Below are 11651 nucleotides of genomic sequence, written 5' to 3' on the forward strand. Positions count from 1 at the left end.
CACTGAAACAAAGCAGAGGGCTCGGATAGCGATGGAACTTGTAATTATTTCTCATTAAGTCCCCGTCTGTTGTCTCTCAATTCAAAATTGACATCTACTCACGATCGCGTGTTTCTGGCCATGCAAATGAAAATGCTGATTCTCAACCTGCGCAAGGCAGGGCAGTAAAGTACATTATATTCAGCACCACATCCATTCAAACCAGAGGCTCTTAAAACTGAACAGGAAAAGAATGCATGATGGAGATCAGTCACAAGCATCAATTGGAAAGGTCCAAAAGAACTGTGGATACTATAAATCAGAAGCAAAAACAGCAACTGCTGGAATAGCTCAGTAGGTCTGGCAGCAGAAGAGAAATCCAAGTTAACATTTTGGGTCCAACCCTGCCTGCAAAAGTAGTAGACTCACCAACTTTAAGGGCATTTAAATGGTCATTGGATAAACATATGGATGATAATGGAATAGTTTAGGTTAGATGGGCTTCAGATTGGTTTCACAGGTCGGCGCAACATCGAGGGCCGAAGGGCCTGTACTGCGCTGTAATGTTCTATGTTCTATGTTCTATGACCCTTCCTCCGAGGAACTGCTGTTTCTGTTTTAGAATTTGGAAGTATGGTTATTCTGAACTTATTATTTCTTTATTTTTCTAATTTTTTTCCCCTAGGAACTTGTACCGAAGAAGCTGTACCTAGGTACCTTTGGACCTAAGACAGTACTGTGTTGACTTGTAAACTTCTCATTGTACACATCTGAGTACATGTGACAATAAACCTAATTCATTCATAATTTATTCAATTGCAAATTGTCGCTGGGAATTAGAGAAAAAATGAGTTTCACTTTAGTTACACAAGTATCTAGGCATTTAATACATCACAGTTGACGTTCTAATGGATCATATGAGTGGTTTGGTCAAAAGTGCCAGACTTGTGTTAAAACTACTGACAACTGTTATGCATCAGACACCACAGAGAACTAAATATTTACATTAGATTGTTGAAAGGGTTCACTGTATTGTCCACTATTAATTACATTTCTTAATTAAAGCATCTGATGTTGGAAGTTCCAAAGGAAGGCTAAGTGCTGGGGAATGTTGATCCATGTTGATCCAGCTGCTTTCGTCACTGTTTAAAAGGAAAAGTTGGACAGAAAGTGAAGTGACGTCAGGTATTAGGGTCAGATTTTCACCCCCCACCCCACAAAAAAAAGGAAAGCTTTGCATTTGCAGATGTCATGAGCTTTTTTTACAGCTGCTTAAGAATGGTTGTAATGCAATTCAGGAAATGCAACAGCCAAATTGCACATTGTAAGCTCCAACAAACAGCAATATGACAATAACTAGGTCATCACAGATAAAGGTTATGTATTACAGTTGCATTATTATGACCTTCCCTCCATCCTAAGGTCAGAAGTGGGGATGCTCGTTGATGATTGCACAATGTTCAGCATCATTCACAAATCCTCAGATACTGAAGCAATCCATGTCCAAATGCAGCAAGATCTGGACAAAATCCAGGCTTCATCTGAAAAGTGACAAGTAACATTTGTGCCACACAAATGCCAGGCAATAATAATCTCCAATAAGAGACAATCTAACTACTGCTGTTTGACATTCAATGGTGTTACCATCATTGAATCCCCCACCATCAATATCCTGGAAGTTACCACTGACCAGAAACTTGACTGGACTCGCCACATAAACACAGTGCCCACAGGAGCAGATCAGAGGCAAGGAATACTGCAGAGAGTAACTCACCTCCTGACTCCCAAAAGCCTGTCCACCATTTACAAGGCACAAGTCAGGAGCTTGATGGAATACTCTCCTCTTGCCTGATGGGTACAGTCCCAACAACACTCGAGAAGCTTAACCCCATCCAGGACAAAGCAACCCATTTGATTGGTACCACATCCACAAGCATTCACTCTCTCCACCACGAATGCTCATTTATAGCTGGTGTGTTATCTACAAGATACACTGCAGAAATTCACCAAGGCTTTTTATACAGCACCTTCCAAACCCCAAACACTTCCATCGAGAAGGCAAGGACAGCAGAAACATGGGAACACCACCCCCTGCACGTTCCCCTCCACTCCCCATCCTGACTTGGAAATATATCATCGTTCCTCCAGTGTTAGTGTGTCAAAATGCTGAAGCACTCTCTGTAACGGCTTTGTGAGTTTACCTACAGCACATGGACTGCAACGGCTCAAGAAGGCAGCTCACCACTCTCAGAAGCAACTAGGGATGAGTGATAAATGCTGGTCCAGCCATATCCCACAGAAAAAAAAAGTTGCTGTACCAAATAATCTCCCTGCCCTTCTTCCAAATTTCTGAAGAATATGGGGTCAAGCTCTATGTGTTTATTGATGGCTTTCTTCATGGAGTACCAGGCTTCTAGGAATTCCCATGCCTGTCTCTGCTTAGCTTGTTCCAGGATTTTGGTGTTGTCCAGTTGAATTGGTGGTTCTCCTTATCCATCGACCCCATATACACTCCACTACGAAGAAAAACCAGAAATGAGGCAATCCAGCTCAATGAACCTCAGAGTTTAAAAACCAGGCGGGAAAACACACCGATGCTTCATCGGAGGCTGCACTGAGGATGTTACCAAGCAGGGTAATGAAAAGTCTGCGAAACAAGAAACCAGCTTGGCAAGCCAACTAACCTCAACAAGGTCATTTATGCTAACTGGAGAGAGCACCTGAGTTTTAGCATCCCATTAGAAAGACAGCACCTCAAAACTCCACTGGTGTTTTGATTTTAAGTGTTGCGTTTCAGTCAGTGTGGGTATTGAACATGCAACCTTCTTGATTCAGAGTTAAAGATACCTGCTAAGTAAGCCATGGCTGGCCAGACCAATAAAGATATTCAAACACTTCTCTTGGTCTCTGATCTCATCTCATATGATTGCATTGAATGCTTGTGGGGGGCATTGGGATGGCAAGTGTGCAGGTAGATTCATAGGTGGGTCCATGGGAGTCTCTGCTGACTAACCAACTGCAATATTAGCTGTAACTATTAGGAGAGGACATTGGCAATGGGAGTAGAGACATAATGAAGCCATATCATAATATCATAATAATATCTGGTTATGATGAGAACATACCTGGAATTCTGTATGTAAAAGAAGGATATACTTGTGTTTGAGGGACTTAAAGGTTCACCAGGATAATTCCTGGGATGAGTAGACATTACATTGACCAGACCTATACTCCCTAGAATAGCAGAGGGGGCATAGTGATAACACACAAACATTGAGATCGGGGTGTCACTGAGCTGGTAAATCAAACCTCAAGGTTAATGATCTGGGGATATTGGTTTGACTCCCACTAAGCCAGATGGTGAAATTTGAACTCAATAAAAATCTGGAATGAAACACTAGCCTCGTGGCGGCCAAGTAATCAATATCGATTTCTATAAAAACCCATGTGGTTCACTAAGGTCCTTTAGGGACGGAAATCTGCTGCCCTGCTTGGTCTGACCTACATGAGACTCCAGACTCAGAGCAATATAGTTGACTCCTGACTTCCCTTTAGGTAATAAGGACTGGCCTAGCCAACAGCACCATGAAAGAATGAAAATAATACAGAGGAATGAGAGGTCTTCTTATCAACACGTAATATTCTTCAGGAGCTCAATAGGGTAGATGCTGAGAAAATATTTTCTGTGGCTGAGAAATGAAGGACATCAGACAATAGTTTCCGGATAATGGATTATTGGGATTGGGTTGAAGAAAATTTCTTCTCTGAATGGAATGTAATTTTCAGACCTTTCTATCCAAACAGCTCTTGTGTATATTTAAGACAGAACTTAATAGATGTTTGGGTATTAATGGAATGAAGTGATATGGAGATGGTGCAGGAAGGTAGAGCTGAGATACAAAATCAACCATGATTTTTCTGATGACAGAAAAAGCATGAAGGGTTAAATATCTACTCCAACTCCTATTTCCTGTATTTTTATGTGATCGGACTTAGCCACTGCCAGCCTGCCCCCAGAAATACTATCATGCGATCAGCCTTGGCCATTTTATGAGTCCAGCAAGGTTGTGTTTTTTTCAAAAGAAACTGAATTGAAACACAGAAATATAGAAGGGAGTATAGTTTTGTTTGGGATTTCTCTTCATTCTCTCTGGCTCTCATCCTTAGAATGAACTCTAGCTCTCTGTTTTTTAAACATGTTCTAGGAGAGGAGAAAACAATTGAAGATGGTGTCCCTCATTTTCTCATTCATTCCAACAAAACGAAGACAAAATGAAATCAACACAGGCAGGTGGTATAGACAATGGCAGTCTTCTGCTGTGTTTTCATTTTGAGGTTAAAAGGTTCTGGAGTCCGTCTACAGTTCATTGGGAGAGCCCCTGGTGTTCTGGAGCTCAGCTACACTGTGCTCTATGATGTGCTGGGTTACCTGCCTGGGCTGAGTTATCTTACGGCCATTCCACTGCCCTCTGCTGGCTGTGGTGCCCCCACTGCAGAGTACAGTGGCTTCCCAACCAGGAGAAGCATCTCCCTTCCTATCCTCCCATCTATGTGGGAGCTGCCTGGATCCTCTGCAAACTTAGGGCTCGCTTCATCTCATCCACATTAATTTGCTGAGCTTGAGAAATTTCCAAATCCCTAGAAAATCCACGAGGTGAGGACTCTCCTGTGGGCTGCGTCTCCCTCAATCTCTTGTTATTTTCACTTTAGTTACTTGGCAGTCTTTGGGCTCTTTGACTGTGAGAGGCATCACACTCACACACTGCCTGTACGGGCATCCTCCTACCTCCCATTTACCATGACTATGAAGGGAAGTGTCAGTTCAACTTCAGGCTTACCTCCCTTCACTGAATTGAAGAGTCTTATGATGACCATGAAACCATTGTCAATTAGTAGAAAAACCTGCCTCCTTCACGAATGCCCTTTAGGCAACTTACCAAGGCTCCTTAGACACGAGCTATGAGGGGAGGTGATGGACTAGTGGTATTATCATTGGAATGTTAATCCAGTGACTCAGGTAGCATTCTGGGGATCCAGGTTCAAATCCTGTCATTGCAAATGGTGGAATTTGAGTTCAAAAAAAAATCTGGAATTAAACAGTCTAATGATGACTATGCAATCCATTGCTGACTGTCAGGAAAAACCCATCTGGTTCACTAATATCCTTTAGGGAAGGAAACTGCAATCCTTACCTGGTCTGGCCTACATGTGACTCCAGACCCACAACAATGTGGTAAACTGTAACAGCCCTCTGGGCAATTAGGGATGAGCAATAAATACTGGTCTAGCTAGAGATGCCCACATCCTGTGAGTGAATTTAAAACAAAATGTTTAACGTCTATAGAACCTTCTATGACTCTCTCTGAACTTTCCGCCCTTTTGCAGAGCCTTGCTAACGGGCTACACATTGTGTCGGCCCCTTTCTTTTCTGGGAGGTTTGGCAGAAATCTCATTTCCTCAGTCGGCCTCTTTCCACCCTCTTTATTCCCTGTGGGTTCTTCATCTTCCCTATTTTCCATTTAGAATGCTCTGACTTGGCCTTTCTGTGGCTTCGTGGTCTTTCTTGGGATACCTGCCTGGCCTGGGCTTCTGGGAGTTCCCACAAATTGGTCAAAGCTGGCCAGGTCATCCCCGAGTAGGAATTTGATCCCTTTTACCGGGAACACCAGAATGATCCTACGGTCATGGTACTCAAGACTAAACCACGTGTGTACCGTAGATAAACGCGGTAGAGAGGGACTCAGGCTCTTCTAACCTACTGATCTGGGCTTTGGTTTCCACCGTACGCTCTGGGAGAAGGTTTAAAATGCTCCCTGACACGAGGTACCATGCAGTCCCAGTGTCTCTGAGTAAAGCAACAGTCTTTTCTCACTTTCTGGGAGGGACATAGAGACATTGTGCCTGTGAGGATAAATCTCCAAGAAGTTTTTTTTTGGCTGAGGGATCTTGCTTGGATTGACCATACCTGGGAAAAGCTCACCTTAGTTTCAGGGCTCTGTAGTGCGGCTCCCTGTTGCTTGTGCCTACAAAAGGTACTGAACTGAAATGCACTGTCTACGAGGCTGATGGAAGCAGAGACCATCACTAATTCCAAAAGGACTTGTGACGACCATTTTAGGGAAATAACCTTGCAGAGGAATATAGTAGGCAAATGGGTTTTACTGAACTGTTCTACAGTGAGCCAACATGGACGTGATGGGCCCAATAGCCTCCTTCTGTGCCTTAATGGCAAAATGGCTTTATCAATGACTTGGTTAACTCATGGAAACATGAATGACAATCTACTTTTTTTTATCCTAAAACAATCTACTCCAGTCTTATAATTGTCCAAAATCTCTATGCACCTCTAATTGTGTTCTCTTGCACATTTTTGAGGGACTGAATGGTCTATTCCCTCGCCCAATGTGTATGTTCAAAGAAGCAAAAATATTTCAATGTATTGTAATATTACGACTATATTCACAGGAGTTCAGAAGCAATGACAGGGGTTGACTCCTAGAAACCTATAAAATGCTCACAGGACTAGACAGGGTAAACACAGGAAGGATGTTCCTGACGATGGGAAATCCAGAACCAGGGCTCACAGTCTCAGGATACAGAGTAAGTCATTAAGGACTGAGATGAGGAGAAATGTCTTCACCCAGAGAGTGGTGAGCCTGTGGGATTCTCTGCCACAGAAAGCAATTGAGGCCAAAACATTGAATGTTTCCAAAAAGGAGTTAGATATCGTTCTTAGGGCTAAAGAGATCAAAGGGTGTGGGGAGAAATTGGGAACAGGGGACTGAGTTGGATGATCAGCCGTGATCGTATTGAATGGTGGAGCAGGCTCAAAGGGCCGAATGGCCTGCTGCTGCTCCTACTTACTATGTTTCTATGTAAACATTGAAGTTATATTAGGAAGATAGGTATCCTTATTTCCTTGGCTATCTTTAGTCTAACACAGTGTGGTCTGTGCTTGGCGAAGATAGCTCTTACTGTTTCCAACTCCATTCATCTCAGAGCTGACAGCATCACCTGGATGAGGCCAAAGACCTTTCAGTTTATCTTCCTGGGATGGCAGGCTTGTCAATGAGGAATGCTTGGGTGATTGAGCTTCCTCTCACTCGTTGTTCAAAGAATGGGAGGGGATCACATTGAAATGTACAAAAGTCTACTGGAGCAGGAAACATACTTGATGTAGGAAATGAAGCTTTTCCCCTGCCTAGAGTGGGACAGAACAAGGGGTCACAGTCTCAGGATACAGGGTAGGCCATTTCTGACTGACATAACAACAAATTCTTTCTGTGAACCAGCAGAATTCTCTGCCACGGAAAGCTCTGGTGGTAAAATCACTGAGAGAGGAATAGATTTCTCGAGGCTAAAGGCATCAAGGGATATGGGGAAGAGAGTTGGAGGGTATGGCATTGAGGTAGAGGATCAGCCATGATTTTTTTCAATGGCAGAATGGCCATGATGGGCCAAATGGCCTACTTCTGCCCTGGTGTTCTACGTTCTGTGTTTCTACCTTAATTCACAAATCAAAAACAATCGTGCTAAATTTGTACAGACTTCGGCAGAAATTTTTATCGACAATTCCAGCAGAATTGGCCTCAGTTAAACATTGCACCAAAAGGCCAGCAGCTCCAACCTTGTAGCATTTCCTCAGTATCACATTGAAATGTCAGCTTAAAGATTTATGCCAAGGTCAACCTGGGTGGGACTTGAACACAAAACTTCCTGCATTTGAGGTAAAAGTGTTACCCAAACATTTAGATTTAGATCTTATTGTCATGTGTATTCAAGGACAGAGTCAGAAAATCACCCGCCACCAGGTTATAGTCCAACAGGTTTATTTGAAAACACAAGCTTTCAGAGCCTCACTCCATCTTCAGGTGTTAATGAGAGAGGTAGTATCAGACACAGAATTTATAAGTAAAAGATCAAAGGTTCACATCGCTGATGAGGATGTACTAAACAACCTTAAGATGCTGTTAAATCTTTAATCAGTTAGAAGGTTTTAATTGATTAATATGTATACGTAAATCCCCAAATTCCTTTCAAGTCACAGTCCTGAGAGAACTAAAGGTTTTATCAGTGTAAAGAAAAGTGACATTTTAGGTCAGACAATGCATGTTAGATGTGAGACCTTGTTTAGAATCTGTTTGTGTTTTAGTTTGGAATCAGACTGGTTTTATTTCTAAAGTAGGAATTCATAAAACACCATATTGACTGACTGTCTATAAATTGTGTGCTTTTTGAACAAAATAAAACGTGAACTGCAAATACAAATTCACCTCATATATTCATGTGTGTGTGTGTGTGTGTGTGTGAGAGAGAGAGTGTGTGTGTCTGTGAGAGGGGGAGAGAGAGTATGTGTGTGTGTGAGGTGAGAGGGTGTGTGTGTGTGTCTGTGAGGGGAGAGAGAGAGAATGTGTGTGTGTGTGTAAGTGAGGGAAGGAGAGAGAGTGTGTGTGTATGTGGGTCTGTGTCTGTGAGAGGGGGAGAGACAGTATGTGTGTGCGAGGTGAGAAGGAGTGTGTGTGCATCTGTGAGGGGGGAGAGAGAAAATGTGTGTGTGTGAGGGGAGAAGGAATGTGTGTGTGTGTGTGTGTGTGTGTGTGTATGTCTGTGAGGGGGGAGACAGAGAATGTGTGTGTGTGTGTGTATGTGAATGAGGGAGGGAGAGAGTGTGTGTGTGTGCGTGTGTGTGTGCACGCGCAAGCACACGTGTGGGAGAGAAAGAGTGTGTGTGAGTGAGAGAGAGTGTGTGTCCAAGGAAGAGAGTGTGTGTGTGTGTGTGTATAGTGTGGTGGGGGTCACCTGTAGTGTGACATGAACCCAAGATCCCGGTTGAGGCCACCCCACGGGTACCGAACTTGGCTATCAGCCTCTGCTCGGTGACTCTGCATTGTTGTATATCCTGAAGTCCACCTTGGAGATCGTTTACCCGAAGATCCGAGACTGAATGTCCTTGACTGCTGAAGTGGTCCCCTACTGGGGACAGAAGTACAAAAGTACAGTGAAAAGTAAATAATGGCACCATACATGGCACCATCTTAGGTACAAAAGAACCTAAGTACTAAGTAGTAAAAGAAACAAAGTTAAAAAGGTAATCATTAGTAGAATAAGTAGAAAATTAAAGAAATAAGGTAATAGTTAACATTAAAGTCCATCTTAATATAAACTAGAAAAATAAAGGAATAAAGTTTAAAGTTCAACAGTCTTTGATGAGTCCTCTGCTTATCTTGCTATCTGGGAGAGCTCAGCTGCCTGTTCTCGATGCCACCATCTCTGATACTAGTGGAGCTCCCTCACCGCTTGCTCTTCTCGTGTTGTGCTGTGATGCTATCACTACTGCTGCAGAAGCTGCCGTCTCCCTGATCTCCTCCTGATGCCTTCGGAACATGCTCAGGCAGGACCCACTTGCACACTGAGATACTGCCACGCCGGACCGAGAGACCACCAGGCTGGCTGAGAGACCACCAGGCTGGGCCAAGAGACCACCAGGCTGGCCGGGAGACCACCAGGCCGGACTGAGAGACTACCAGGCTGGCCGAGAGACCACCAGGCCGTACCGAGAGACCACCAGGCTGGCTGAGAGATGACCAGGTTGGCTGAGAGACCACCAGGCTGGACCAAGAGACCACCAGGCTGGCCGAGAGACTACCAGGCCAGGCCGAGAGACCACCACGCCGGGCCGAGAGACCACCAGGCCGGACCGAGAGACCACCAGGCTGGCTGAGAGATGACCAGGTTGGCTGAGAGACCACTAGGCTGGCCGAGAGACCACTAGGCCGGGCCGAGAGACTACCAGGCCGGGCTGAGAGACCACCACGCCGGGCCGAGAGACCACCACACCGGGCCGAGAGACCACCAGGCCAGGCCAAGAGAACACCAGGCCGGGCTGAGAGACCACCAGGCCAGGCCAAGAGAACACCAGGCCAGGCCAAGAGAACACCAGGCCAGGTCAAGGGAACACCAGGCCGGGCTGAGAGACCACTAGGCCGGGCTGAGAGACCACCAGGCCGGGCTGAGAGACCACCATACCGGGCCAAGAGACCAGGTCAAGACATGTGGCCAACAGACTGCCATGTGCTGCCAAGAGACCGGGCCAAGAGACCACCACGGGCCGGGCCGGGATGAGAGATTGGGCCAAGACACCAGGCTGAAAGGCTGCAGTGGGTCGACGAGAGACCAGGCCGAGACACTGCCACAGGCCAAGAGACCATCAGTGAGGCCAAGAGTGAAGAAAAGAAGAACAGAAACACCAGAAATGAGAGAAAAAGAGAAAGAATTGAGAAAGAAATGGATGGAGCTGACAAGCTGTGACTGAAGCGTTCTAATCCACCGCCTTCTTGGAATTTGAAAATCCCAGAGCAGGCAAAGAAGGAACAGACCTTAGCTCATTGCCTTGGTTGATAGCCAGCTTCACAACATGTTTCACAAATGTTTTTCTGGTGCTTTTCAAGAATGCTGAATATAAGAGCAACTTGCACTCACTGCCAAAGAAAGCGGCAGAATATACCTTCCTGAAAAAATGCTATCCCCTATTCCCAATTCCTTCACCTCCGCCACATCTGCTCCCAGGATGAAGCATTCCACTCCCGTACATCTCAGTTGTCCTCGTTTTTCAAGGACCGTAACTTCCCCTCCTCGGTGGTCGAGAACGCCCTCAACCGTGTCTCCCACATCTCCCGCACCTCATCCCTCACACCCCGTCCACGCAATAAGAACCAAAAAAGAATCCCCCTCGTCCTCACGTACCACCCCACCAACCTCCGGATCCAACGCATCATCCTCCGACACTTCCGCCATCTGCAATCCGACCCCACCACCAAAGACATCTTTCCCTCCCCACCTTTATCTGCTTTCCGGAGGGACAACTCTCTCCGTGACTCCCTTGTCCGCTCCACACTCCCCTCCAGCTCCACCACACCCGGCACTTTTCCCTGCAACCGCAGGAAGTGCTACACCTGCCCCCATACCTCCTCCCTCACCCCCATCCCAGGCCCCAAGAAGACTTTCCACATCAAGCAGATGTTCACCTGCACATCTGCCAATGTGGTATACTGCATCCGCTGTACCCGGTGTGGCTTCCTCTACATCGGGGAAACCAAGCGGAGACTCGGGGACCGCTTTGCAGAACACCTACGCTCGGTTCGCAACAAACAACTGCACCTCCCAGTCGCGAACCATTTCAACTCCCCCTCCCATTCCTCAGACGACATGTCCATCCTGGGCCTCCTGCAGTGCCACAACGATGCCACCCGAAGGTTGCAGGAACAGCAACTCATATTCCGCTTGGGAACCCTGCAGCCCAATGGTATCAATGTGGATTTCACAAGTTTCAAAATCTCCCCTCCCCCCCACCGCATCCCAAAACCAGTCCAGCTCGTCCCTGCCTCCCTAACCTGTTCTTCCTCCCACCTATCCCCTCCTCCCACCTCAAGCCGCACCTCCATCTCCTACCGACCAACCTCATCCCGCCCCCTTGACCTGTCCGTCCTCCCTGGACTGACCTATCCCCTTCCTAACTCCCTACCTACACTCACCTTTCCTGGCCCCATCCCCGCCTCTTCGACCTGTTTGTTTCCTCTCCACCTATCCTCTCCTCTATCCCTCTTCTATCCGCCTCCCACTCTCTCCCTATTTATTTCAAAACCCCCTTCCCCTCCCCCTTTTCTGATGAAGGG

This window comes from Rhincodon typus, chromosome 28, assembly GCF_021869965.1.
Source record: "Rhincodon typus isolate 14 chromosome 28, sRhiTyp1.1, whole genome shotgun sequence".
NCBI classification, from domain to species: Eukaryota; Metazoa; Chordata; class Chondrichthyes; order Orectolobiformes; family Rhincodontidae; genus Rhincodon; species Rhincodon typus.